Genomic DNA, 14,121 nt, shown 5'->3' with positions numbered 1-14,121 from the left:
ATGGGTATGCACATTGTCGTTATTTGCATCTTATTGCGCTTTCCATTGGCAATGGAAAGGGTGTGTAAGACATTACTGTTTCATCTTCCCCTTGTGTTCCTTGATGTTCTGCTTATTTCATTTTTGTCAATGTGACGAAGTAAAGCGACCAATTATCTGAAAATAAATGTGTTAAAGCGAGACCTATAGAGCTGTTGCTGAACGTGGTCAGTTGTGCTGCTTGGTTAGAGTGCGATAGCGATACGACAAAAGGATATGCAATAAGAGAAAAAGGAAATTAACCATGCTCGAGGCGAGAGCGTCAGTTGATTCATAGAACCAAATGCAGACAAGTGAACTCGTTGATGCGCGCAGCCTTACAAAATCGATCAACTATGGCAGAGCCAATAGACAACCACACCCAAAATCCTGACGACCCGATATGTGGGATCCTTATAGGTGGGTGTGCCACACCCTGCGTTTTCCGCACCCTGGCGTCCAGGTCTCGAAATGCAAAGTCGGAATTTCGCTGAACTTGCGATAATCGTGCAAGCACCGCCGGAACGTGGGCAGCAGCATAGTCATGATGTAACTCTACCGAAATCTGAAAATCTAGAGGCAGGAAAGTGCTGTGCAACCACTGATATAATTTTATCGGAGCATCCCCTTCAATGTAGTAAATTTGTCATGGCACTGTGCAACTACATGGAGGGAAGCGCATCCCCGTGGCTTACGCAAATTTCGTATAACGGTAGGACTTGGAAAGTGTTCCAGGACTTATTTCTCCAGCGAAACCGCAATGTTTTTGAATTTACTCAACAGCCGCCCGACTGGTGCCCAATGTTAAGCTGTGTATGCGACTCGGTTTGTGACAACGCGGACTACGAAGTGGCGAAATATGGGAATAGAAGAAATCCCCGTTACAACAGTAATCGCTTTAAGAACGGCTGAGAGTCAGCTTTAGAGATAATAGGAAAGAATCTATTATATTCAGAACATAATACTCTGTAGGGATCATACAACTCATAATTAGATCTACAATGATTTAAAATTACCGGTACGCTTGGAACAGTGAAGTTTAGGCGACTAACCAAGTCGGGACTATCAACATCATAGAATAAGATTAAAAATAAAGACTGTTCCAAGCATTGTTCTACGGTTAGCTAAGGAGGGTAAGTTAATTAACATTAGTCTACTTGAATAAGGAGGTAATCTAAGGTTTGCATCCCAATTAAGGCGTCGTAAGGCAAAAAGTAAAAAGTTCTTTTGAACCGATTCAATTCGGTCCGAGTAAACTTCATATTGTGGACTCCAAACAGGTGATCCACACTCGAGGATCGGACGGACTAGAGATATAAATAAGGTTTTGGTCATGTAAGGTCATCAAATTCCTTTGACCACTGTTTTATAAAACCAAGCACACCCCTGGCCTTATTGACAATAGACGAAATATGGTCTGAAAATGTAAGTTTATGGTCCAGAAGAACACCAAGATCATCAACATGTGTTATTCTGTCCAAAGTGCACCCACTTAGAGTGTAAGTCGCGTGCATAGAGTTGGCACGACAAAAGGTCATAACTTTACACTTAGAGCCATTTAAGTTTAATACGTTATTCCGGCACCAGGTTTGAAAGCTATCTAGATCGGATTGTAAAAACTTCGCAAATAGATCAGCTATTGCCTGATCCGATGTTACCGTAGTATTTTCAAAAAATATTGAGGAAGGGTAAGTGGTTGTTTTGCGCTTAGTGCTAACGAAATTATAAAACTGTTTGGGATCCTGTGCGAACTGGAACTTACAACGGTTTAAATAATTCTTATAACACTGAGCATTAAGCACGGTAAAATTAACAGAGCACTTACATATTTAGAAATTATAGATTGAGAACCGGTATTTCTTAGATGTGTCAACTCTTTATTAAACCAAGGGGGTTTGTTAGATATAGATGGATACTACATCGGAACACAAGAGTTAAAAAATGATGTAATTGCAGTATAAAAAATATTTATGGCATCGGCCATTATGTTGCAAGAATAAAGATCGGAGCAATTAAAGCCAGATATAAAAAGATTTAGCCTCCGAAAGTTTGCCCTACAAAAAAATTGAATTCGTTTGGTTAACTTATCTGGCCTCTCTTTTATTACGGTATCTGTGTCGATTTGATAATATGGATCTTCTGGTTGACTAAGAGGTGCTACTCTAGTCAGAAATACACTTTCAGGACTTGTAACAAAACATAGATCCAATAAACGACCAAGAGAATTTCGAATATAATTAACTTGCGACAACAATATGTCGAGCAAGCCGTCAATAAAGTCATGCTGGGCTGTAGGCAGAAGAATATTCGACTGTTCTTCTGTGGACCACTTAGTGCCTGGTATATTAAAGTCACCTAGAACAACTAGTTGGTCCCTATCGGACTGTCTATTTGAAACGGATTGGATAGCGGACAAATGGTTTATATTTGCCGGAAATTCAGAAGACGACGGAATGTAAGAGCTCGTAATATAAACATATCTATCAGAAAATGACAGCGTATAATACGTATAAGAATTCATAAGAATTCTAAGTTACGGATCTCGTCAAAAAGTACCTGACGTGAGGGTAGACTTAACAGCAATTAAGACTCCACCTCCTTGCCTGGAGGGACGATCATGCCTGTATACTGTGTACCTACCGGGGAATACTTCAGAGTATCTTCGGTTCTAACCAAGTCTCTGTAAACACAATAATATGGGATGCAAAGGAAAGGCTATCTGAATACAAATTAGTTAGCTTACTACACAAGCCTCATACATTTTGATAACAGATAGTGAGACTAGATATTAGTTTTTTGAAGATAAAGAAGTAGAAGTAGTAGAGGGGGATGATGCAGTGATCTGGCCACGTGAGGGAAGTTTAATTCCCAAAGACCCTTTTTTCTTTCACAACCATACTATCCGGCCAAAAATCACTAGAACATATGGTCGAGAATAGCTCATTAGGGACAGTTATCTTAAAAGATAAGATGTCTCTAGCGTAAAAAAAGTTAAATTTTTTCTACTTTTCTGTTGTCGGCTTTTGTTTTGTCTTGTATAAATTAATTAGAGTATATGGTGATGCAGAAATAATCCCTCGCTGCAGTCACTAAGGTGATGGCCTGGTGGTCAAAGTAGTTAATGATGAAATTAGCCGCGTCTGGCCAACTGATTGGTTATCTGAGGGGTCGCCGGGAAGTGTCCCTCGCTGCGGTCACTGGTGGGCTGGCCGGGTGGCCGGTGTAGCTGTTAATCAGTTGTGAGGCGGCTGTGCGCCGTCGCTCTGTCCTATTGGTAATAGGTTGGGAGAAACTAACTCCGTTATCAGTGGCCCTTGAGGCTCACTAACCAATTAATAAAAAGTATGACGGCTTTTCGCCGGAGTGACATTAATGAGCAGTTGCTCTTTATTCTGAAGACAAAATGAAACTGACTTAAGGCTAACAAAAATCTGAAACTCATAGCGGCCACTCCAACGGGTAGTGTTTGCCGGCTATGCACGGGCTTCCGGCCAGACGCTGTGTCAGCAGTTTGGCCGAAGCGAGTCTTCGGACGATCGGTCGTAGCCGTCGCCCGGTTAACTTTAGTTAACTACTCCCCCCTCGGAATTAAGGCCGCCCTCGGCCGTCTGTAGTTCAGCGATAATCTGCCTAATTTGGCCTGAAGATTTTTTTGCCTCGTTGAAACGCCTAAAAATGAGCCCGATGCAGATGAGTGCGCAGCATATTGCTCCTGCAATAGTTGCTACGAGACGTGTTCGATGGTTGTCAATCTCTTCCCTGAACTCCTTGATGAACTCCAAGTTTCGTTCACTCAGACGGTGAAGATACGGGAGGCTGAGGACATCTTGGGTGGCGGTGATGTTCAATAAGGGAAGACTTGCTGTCCCTGGAGCCCTCTTCTGGGTGTTATTGTGGTTGATGAAGAGTGTGTCATTTATAGTGGCCTGTTTGTCAAAGGTTATGAGGTGTGTGCCATGAGTCCAGATTTCTGTGCCGTTGTCCACTCGCACTTTGGCAGACCTATCGTTGATGATAATGATTCCTTCATCTACGTAGGTTATCGGATGCAGGTCACTTTCTTGTACTCGGCAGTGTGCTACCCCACCTGCGTGCAGTTCTTTGGCGCACGAATTCTCTGAAGCTAGGCGGCAGAATGTGGCTCTCGGTGATTCGGAGCAGTTTTTGATGGCGTAAACTTCTCCGCTGCATTCGGCTATGACATTGTCTATGATCTGCAACATCGTTCCACCATGGGCAACTGGGAAAATAGTGATCTTCTTGCAGGCCAATTTAATTTTGGGGAATTTAATGATAAAGTGTAAAATGTTATGGGACTGTAAAATCTTTACAGACGAGACGGACAAAAGATCTCCTATAGGTGTGTCGGTGGGTTCCTCAAGCCAAACTGTTTTTAAGTCTTCGTGATCTAAAATGTTCGGACTAACAATGTTAATCCTGGCTAGGGTTATTGCAAGCATTAAATTTTGTAATTCCGCCATCAACATGCGGTTTCTAGCAAGCAGTGTTTCATATAGGTGTCCAGTGTCTATTTGTGAGGTTTTGGCTGATCTCAAAATTGAATTGACGGTAGAGGTAAGTTGATTAATTTGATTTTGGGTTTTGGTGTTAATTTGGATCTGTCTATTGCTAGACTCGACTAATTTCATTTCGGAAAACCTGATTTTCTCTAAGTCGCTGGCATCTGGTGTCCCTGCTACAACCTTTAGCATAGATCCTAAGAAATCCAAGCTCCTAGCTACTCTGTGATGAACGCCCAACGACTCTAACAAGTCCTGGAGGTGGGCGGTATCTACGCTCAGAAGCTTCTTCATATGGGATAGCGGAAATATGTCTATCATGTTGGTTGTCTCCTCTATTACGCGCCCATATTCTGAGAGGTTTGCTGTGTGCGTGACGTAAGCAAACTCCTCCCATACTAGGATTTCGCCATCTACAACGGGGATATACCTGGCCTGTGAATAATCGGTAACGTGGGCCGACGCCAAGGACAGGAGTATGCAAAATGCTGGTCCGATCCTGTGAAATTAAATTTTAGCTATTTTTATGCATATAGAGGGTTTTCCCACCACCGATAAATTAAACCTAAAACAACTATGCCAGTGGCTACGAACCTATAGTAAAAAACAAAGTGCGCCAAGCGGCTTGAAGGTGTAATAACTAATGAATATAAAAAATAAAGTGTGCCAGATGGCTTGAAGGTGTGATAAAAAATATAATATAAAAAATGAATATAAAAAAAAAGAATAATAAAAGAACCATAAAGGGCATTGTCGGTTATATCATTTAAGATTGTCCTTGTGGACCACCCTCCCCTTAATGAGGACCGTGGTCCCCAGGTCCGCTTCTACGGCTCTCTCCTCGCACAAGGGTGTGAGTTTATTTCCCAGCCTTCTATTGGATTTAACCAATACCTTCTCGCCGACTTCGAATACTCTGTGTTGTCGGGAGGCGTTTTCCCTGGTCCTGAGCGTGTTTTGTGCCTTAATGATTCTGTTCCGGACTTCCGTCTGTGGGTCATCTGGGTGCTCCTGCACGATGTCAACTGGTCGTTTGTCAACGACAGAGTGAATTGACTTATTATATTTGGCGGTTGCCAACAAAATAATTTCCACAGTATCGGTTATGCCCTTGTCGATTTTTAGGCAACGAGCAAGCTCCAAAAGGGTGCTATGAAAGCGCTCCACTTGCCCATTTGACACGCTATGGAGTGGCGGTGCATTGGCAATGCTAACGCCAAAGTGATTGTCAAGCATGGTCGAGATAGTATGCGAATTTAATGAAGGTTCATTATCGCAGTAAACTACTCTAGCCCTAGGGAAAAAATTCATAATCTGTAGTATGGCCGGTTTAAGGTCTTTGATTGTCCTAGAGTGGACATGTTGCACAATTGCGAACTTCGAAAACTTGTCAATGCAAGTGAGAAAATACTTTTTATCCGTAGAAAAAATGTCGATGTGCAGTAGTTCTCCCACATGAGAGGGGATCGGAGTCTCGCCTAGCTCATGTTTTTTTGGGTGCCTATCGTATTTGGCTTTCGCGCATGTTTTGCAGTTTGCTACGATTTCGGTAGCCAACTTGGTCATCTTCGGAAAGTAGTACTCGGAGAGTACCTGCTTAACGTTTTCTTGGGCCGACCTGTGGGCCCTATTGTGTTCTACGGTAAGAATTTCCCGTCTCTCAGGGACTGCAAAAATATCCGTTACACGGTTTTTGCAGTGCCAAAATTTGGTGGCTGGGAATCTCCGAACCAATTCGTCCTGTATTAGTGCCAGCGTGTGCAGGTCACAATGAATGGCGTTTACGCCCTTCGGAACGATTACATCTGCGAGTTCACCAATCAATGACTCTTTGCAGGGGAAGTTAATCGCATGCCGTCTCTTGTTTCCAAAGAGGACGAAGCTGCGCTTTAACGGAAAGCGTGCCTCCTCCAGAGTTATCTGGTTCTGAAAGCAGTTCGTCGTTTCGATAGTGTGCGTCAAGGAGAGCTCCCTGTGAACAGTGGCCACGCACGATTGAGCTTCTTGCTACTCCATGACGTTAATTTGTTGCCGTGAAAATGCATCGGCGACCAAGTTTTCTTTGCCGGGTTTGTAGAAAATACGCGCCCCTGATTCATCAATGCGCGCTTTCCACCTTTTAATCTTTGCATTCGGTTTGGATTCCGATACTGCAAAGGTTAGCGGCTGGTGGTCGGTAAAGATGTTGATGTCTTTAACCGCATACAGGTAATGCCGTAGCTTGGCCAAAGCCCAGACTATGGCTAAGAGTTCCCTCTCGTTGGTGGCGTAGTTAACCTCCCTGTCTTTCAATGTCCTTGAGATCATTGTTATTGGGCGTCCCTCTTGGGACAATACTGCGCCAATGCCATGGGCCGAGGTATCTGTCGTTAGATCAAATGCCTTTTTGTAGTCGGGGTACCTTAGCATCACGTCGTCGGATGCCAAGATGTTTCGTAGTTTCTGGAACGCTTGTTGCTGCGTCTCCGAGAACTGAACCGGAATGTTTCGTGACCTGTGTCTACTAACTGTTCCGTTTTCCCCTTTTAGGATGTCTGATACAGGCCTTGCTATTGCCGCGAAGTCCTTAATAAAACATCTGTAGTAGCTGGCTAGGCCTAGAAATGACCGTACCTCAAAAACACTTTTGGGTTCCGGAAATTCTTTTATAGCCTTAACCTTTTCTGGGTCTGTTGTAGCACCGTTACAAGTGACTATAAACCCAAGGAAGCTCACACTTTTCTTAAAAAAACTGGATTTTTCTACCGATACCCTCATGTTCGCATCGTGCAAGCTCTTTAGAACCCAATCTACGTGCTTGATGTGAGAGTTTTCGTCTTCGGAGTAGATAATTACGTCGTCAACGTAAACATAGCAGAACTTGCCGATTTGTTCCCGTAGGATGTCGTCGATTGTCCTCTGAAAAATGCTGCCTGCATTTTTGAGGCCAAACGGTAGTCTGCGAAATTCGTATTTTCCCCCATTCACAGAGAAAGAGGTTTTTTCCCTGTCGCGTTCTGCAAGAATGATTTGGTGATAGCCAGACTTGAGGTCCAGCGTGGAGAAATACTTCGCATTGCCTAGGTTGCTCAATATCATGTTAATATTTGGCATGGGGTATTTATCGGGCACTGTTCTTTCGTTTAGCTTGCGGAAGTCGATAACTAGTCTCATTTTCCGGTTGCCATGGTCATCGGTCCCTTTTTTATCTACAACCCATATCGGGTTGTTGTAAGGGGATACCGACTTCTGAATTATCCCGTTTTTGAGCAGATCTTCAATCTCTTTGTTGACGAAGTCCGCCGCCCCCATTGGGTACGGGTATAATTTTGCGTATATGGGCTCCTCACTAACTGTTCGGATGGTAGCTACCACCGATGTGTTATAGGGCAAAGCCTCGTTAGGGTTTGCAAAAGCCTTCTTCCTAGTCTTCAGCATTTTTAAGAACGCGTTCCTGACTAAGGGTGGCGCATCTGAGCAGTCCACTTCGGTAAAATTGACGTCGGGGCATGGGTGGAATTCAATTTTCTCTTCTCCATTGCCCCATCTGAGGTGGCCGGAGGCCAGACAAAGCGATGCCCATGCCTGTTTAAGTAGGTCGAGGCCAATGATAGCGTCGAAGGAAGACAAATCAGGTAAAATGAAGAACGTGGCCTTCAAATCAAAAAGTGACACGAAGCATTTTTTCGTGATCGTGGTAACACCATGTAGTGAATGGATGGTGAATGGGGAATCGACGGGGCGAACGCCTTTTAAGCCTTTGTGAGGCCGGATAAAATTTTTTGACGCACCCGTGTCGATGAGGAACTTCATCTCTTTCCCCGCTACTCTTCGTCTGATGACGGGCAGCAGGGATTTTCCCCTAAAAAATTAATCACTTCTAAATCATATTCAGAAATGGTGTCGTCGTCGACTTTGTCCGCCGCGCTGGAGGCTGTGGTTGCGTACGTGCCCTCGGCCTGATCTACGCTCTGAGCGATGTGATTAACCCTCTGTTTCTTGTGAGGGTGTGAACGACCGGAGTGGGCGGGCTTCCCGTTTTGGTAGGCCTGTGCCTGAGTGGGTTGTCTCAACCTGGACATAGATGGGTCAACCTCCATGGGTTCTAGTGTGTTTTCACGACGCCTGTCGTTATGCGGAGCCGAGTGTACCTGAGCCTTAACCTGTTTAGTAAAGTGTGGGTTTTTTCCCCCGCTTACTTGGGAGTGCGCTTGGTAGGGCGTTTGTTGGCGTTCTTGCGCCATTGGGTATTGCTTCCTATCCCTATTCTCCAGGCTTTTTGCAAACGATGTTGCGAAGGTGTACCTTTCGTGGTTTGATTCCACTTCCTGAGCTAGTGCCAACGCAGTTGGCATGTCCTTCGGCTTCGCCGAGAAGAGGACATCGGAAAGACTGCGCTTGAGTCCCGAAATAAATATACGGAGCGCATCATCCCGAAACTTGTCGCATAAGATTTTTGCCGCCGCCGTTTCATACGACATGGTGGCTTTATTGGTAAGCAAGGTGAGCTTTTTCTCGACCTCGTCGTAGTATTGTAATATAGTCAGGCTCCCCTGTCTGAGGGTGCCCATCTCCTGCTCGATGACGTGAATCGCGCGTTTGTCACTATATGTGAAATCGAGGCGATCTATGATCGCATCGAAATTCAATACAGTGCCGAACGAAGATAGCACCGCATCGGCAGGGCCTCTTATTTTACTTCTGATTATAACGACCGCTTGGTAGTGGCGTGAGCTATTTACATAATTTTTAAATATGTAATATGCGGCTACCGCCGCCTGTCGCCAAGAGACATATGTCTCTTGTGCTCCCGTAAACTCGGGCAAGCATTTTACGGCATCTAGAGGCTCGTTGCACTCGACGTTGCCCGTGATATCAATGGGTTGGTATACCTTGATTATAGGGGCTGCCGCTTGTGTGGGTGCGATTTGCACCGCTGCAATTTGGGTAGCCAACTGTTGTATAGTTTGGCGCATTTCTTCTTCTCTGCGCATGCCTTCACCGGCCGCTTCTGCCAAGGCATGATTAACGGCGGCCTGAATCACAACCCTAAGCTGATCTGGGTCCATGGTTCTAACTGAAGGGGGGTCAGCGGGTGCCCGTATTGGGGTGGAAGTGCGCGGGGGCCCTTCACTGTCGGAATTTGAGCCGCTAGCGTACCGTTTATTTTCCCTATATTGAGTAAACGGGGAGCTCATATGTGCTTAAGTTAAACTGCACTGGTATGCAATGCCCGCTCAGCTATTTTGCCCATGAAGGCAGCTGGCAATGCAAGAAGTACGCGGGGACGGGGCCGCCGCCTTAACAATTATATATGTGAGCTCAGTTGCCGCCTTTCCAAGTACCAACACTGGTAAGGTGAGGGGTGCGCGGGGACTGTAGCCGCCGCCTTTGCAACGATGTATAAAGCTGTTCGAACCAAGCCGTCGCCTCGCGGAGCAGCGGCAAGGTAGGGGGTATGCGGGAGTTGAGCTTCCGCCTTTATAAACAAAGAAGCGAAGAATAAATAATTGAAATACAAATGCATACGCGGCCGTATCGGGTTCACAGCGGTGGAGTGGGGACAATAAAAGATACAAAGTGGACAGCGAAGCTAATACCAAGAATTTCCACTCGAGCGATGTGATATACAAAACCGAATTAAATGTCAAATAAAAATTCAAATCTGGTATATTAAATTGTGAGAGCCTTGGCTCTGATATTTAGCCCTCGCAATATGTCAATTGTCTCACCAAAAATATTTGCAGTGTAACAGCATATAATGTCTGTTGGGTGCACAATGCGAAAAAAATTTAACTGCTCGGCGAAATATCAATGCGCCGTAACACATAAACTGTGAGCGAATTAAATTAAATTAATTTTTTATACGCCGTATTTGCAACGGATTATGATGTTAATTAAATTTTTTTCGCTGTGAAAATATGTGATAATATTATAATATTTATTTATTAAACAATGGGGATTCGGGTAATTCTCCTCCACCGGATAAAAAATTGGAATTAAACACCAAACACCTATTAGTCGTCACATTCAATATTGAGATTTTTGAAAAACACTCTTCAGACTGGTTTATTTTAATATTTTAATGCTTGTCCGAACTATGGAATTTGTATCGAAGACGTAAAAGGTTTGACCAGCGGGCCCACTTACATGTTTTGTAATTATTCTGTTTATTCTGTATGATATGGGCGGGTGCGTGTTTCCCGCTAGTTGAGCGCCAATTAATTAGAGTATATGGTGATGCAGAAATAATCCCTCGCTGCAGTCACTAAGGTGGTGGCCTGGTGGTCAAAGTAGTTAATGATGAAATTAGCCGCGTCTGGCCAACTGATTGGTTATCTGAGGGGTCGCCGGGAAGTGTCCCTCGCTGCGGTCACTGGTGGGCTGGCCGGGTGGCCGATGTAGCTGTTAATCAGTTGTGAGGCGGCTGTGCGCCGTCGCTCTGTCCTATTGGTAATAGGTTGGGAGAAACTAACTCCGTTATCAGTGGCCCTTGAGGCTCACTAACCAATTAATAAAAAGTATGACGGCTTTTCGCCGGAGTGACATTAATGAGCAGTTGCTCTTTATTCTGAAGACAAAATGAAACTGACTTAAGGCTAACAAAAATCTGAAACTCATAGCGGCCACTCCAACGGGTAGTGTTTGCCGGCTATGCACGGGCTTCCGGCCAGACGCTGTGTCAGCAGTTTGGCCGAGGCGAGTCTTCGGACGATCGGTCGTAGCCGTCGCCCGGTTAACTTTAATTAACTTATATAAGACAATACATCAGATGATGTTTGATCAGGGAAAAGCCTGGTTTTGGCACTGCAGGTTGTATTTTTGAAGTGCCAACTTGTGCCGGTAGTCCAGACTCAATATTTCTTTGTGGTGGTAAACTATTCGGGACGGGTGGAATCTCTATTTGAGAGTCCAGTGCGGACAAAACGGAATCTGTAGCAATCCCAGGCTGGACTCCCTCCACAACGGATTGATAGGATTGCTCCGAATCTTTTTTAGCTGCCGATCTAAGCAACATTTGAGGGTTTGCTGCGATTGCCAACTGATCAGCTGTGGAGTCCTGTTGATCGCTTGCCGGAGGTTGCGGGGCATTTCCCTTAGGCAAAAAGAAGAACGGAACAGAGACGTTCCTCTGTGTTGATTTAGAGAACTGAATTCGAATATGATTTAGGATAAATACCCGTGGCCGTTTATATGTGACCAAATTGTTAGGCTTTGCGGAGCAAATTATTTTACATGTTTGGATATGGCAAGTAGTGGTTTTCACCAAATTCTTATTCACTCTGAATCTGTGGAATATACTTAATTTGAAACACCAGATGGGTTATTTGAGTTTTAGACGAGTCCTTTTGGCATTAAAAATGCGACCTTTGTCTTCCGTGACATTAATGCTCTTGGTGATCTTGCCCATACCTTTGTGATTGTTTACATGGATGATATAATGGTGGTGTCACCAACCAAGCAGATGGGTTTCGAAAGGCTAAAAACTGTTTTGAATGTTCTTACTAATGCTGGTTTCAACATTAACAGCAGCAAATGCAGTTTTCTCAATACAACGATTCAGTATTAAAGTTATGAAGTACGAGTGGGGAAGATTTGTCCTAATTCACGAAAGATAGCTTCGTTCGGCGTTAGAGAATTCATCGGCTTGGCCTCGTACTTTCGCCTATTCGTTCCTACTTTCTCCCAGATTATGAAACCTCTGTATCCACATCCACTATCATCTGGTAACGGTAGCTTTACATGGAATGCTGAGCTTGAAGACATACGATTCAAAGTTGTGACGATTCTCACAAATGAGCCTGTTCTGGTGATCTTCGACTCGCATTATTCTATTGAACTGCACACTGAGGTTGGGTTAGGTTAGGTCGGAGACCGCGTCGGGGACGCGCATAGGCCATAGCTGTCCGAATGTTTCTTTTATGGACCAAGAGAATGTTTTCGCGGTTCTCGAAATCCTTTAGGATCCTTAAGTCCTTTAGTTCGCCTGGCTTCTTCCTGGAGGCATCTTCTAGCGAACCAGAACCGGTAGTTCATTCTTGCCCTTGTTAGGGCCGGACACTTGCAAATGAGATACTCCGAGGTTGTAATTGCCTCGGATTCATCACATTTCCGGCCTCTGGCGTTTCGGTAATACCCAGTTTGACTGCGCGTGCCGGAGCTAGGCAGTGACCTGTAAGAATTCCCACTAACAGTCTACAGTCTTTCCTTGGAAGATGCAGCACGTAGTGACTGAGTTTTACGTTGCGCTCTGATTGTACACTACATGTACAATGTAGGCTCTACACAGATTGTAATTCATTAAAAGTTTCAAGCACACAATTTTTGCGCTTCTGGCAAAGTAACGGGTGTGCAAGTCTGTGCTGTTTTCTCTCCGTGTGCTCTTTGATGTTCTGCTTATTTCATTTATTGTTAATGTAAGTAAAGCAACAAATTGTTTGAGAATGAGCATTAATGTGTTAAAGCAAGACCGATAGAGCTGAACGCGTTCACTTGTACTGCTTGGTTAGAGTGCGATAGCGATACGACAAAAAGGAATTCAATAAGAGAAAAGAGAAGCAAATGCTGACATGTGAACTCGTTGATGCGGGCAGCCTTACAAAATCGACCAAGGAAGAACCGATATACAACAACACCCCAAATTCTGACGACCCGATATATAGTAAGAGTACTGGATTTAGCGCACGAGGGACATCCCGGTGAGACAGAAATGAAACGCCGCCTGAGGTCCAACGTATGGTGGCCACAGATCGATAAAGATGCAGAGAAATTCGTTAAAGCTTGTAGAGATTGCTGCCTGGTATCGCAAGACATCCGGCCAGCATCAATGGATAGAAATCTGTTTCCCACTGGCCCGTGGATATGGGTGGCATCAGATTTGCTAGGTCCTTTACCCAACAATGAATATTTTCTGGTCTTTATTGACTATTTCTCACGATAAATCATAAAACCATATCTTCCACGTGTAACGAGCGGGTTGTTGTCAAGGATTAGTTTAAGCAAAACCCTATACTGTAATCGATAACTAAGTTGAATAAAGATCGAGATCGATAGAAGAATAAGAAGGAGAGATAAAAACGGCACGCGAAAAGAAGCGCACGTAAAGTTTGTAGAAGCGAATCTCATTTAGCAACTGTTACCCTCTAAGCCAATAAAAACACTCCACCATTCGGAAAACTAGCCATCCTGTCATATTCTTACAGTTCAGAAGTGGGATAACTCGAGTTGGTAATGTGTAAGAGGCAGTAACAGTGTGAGACACGGAAAAGCAGAGGCAGCAGAAGAATCGTCGGCGTGGGAAGTTTGTAATGGGATAGGTGTTCCCAAAGGTCTAGAGGACAATAGATTACAAATAACGGATAAGGCATCCTTTTCTACGTGGCTGATGGATTTATAGCGGAGTGCCCAGGAATCTGTGTGAACTTGGAGGTGTACATGCAAAAAGCTTGTGTGTATGTGTAGCGTCTGGTGAAATTCACAGAAGGTGAAATTCACGAGAATCGTGGTGAAATACCGATCACCCTTGCAGACGGGCATACAGCGGTGCTCGTGGTGAATTGTGGTTCGGCGTAAATAGGAGAGAAGCGATCATTTTTCCGAGAAG

This window comes from Drosophila santomea, chromosome 2L (genome assembly GCF_016746245.2).
Source record: "Drosophila santomea strain STO CAGO 1482 chromosome 2L, Prin_Dsan_1.1, whole genome shotgun sequence".
In the NCBI taxonomy this organism is placed as follows: domain Eukaryota; kingdom Metazoa; phylum Arthropoda; class Insecta; order Diptera; family Drosophilidae; genus Drosophila; species Drosophila santomea.
This window is presented reverse-complemented; position numbering follows the sequence as displayed.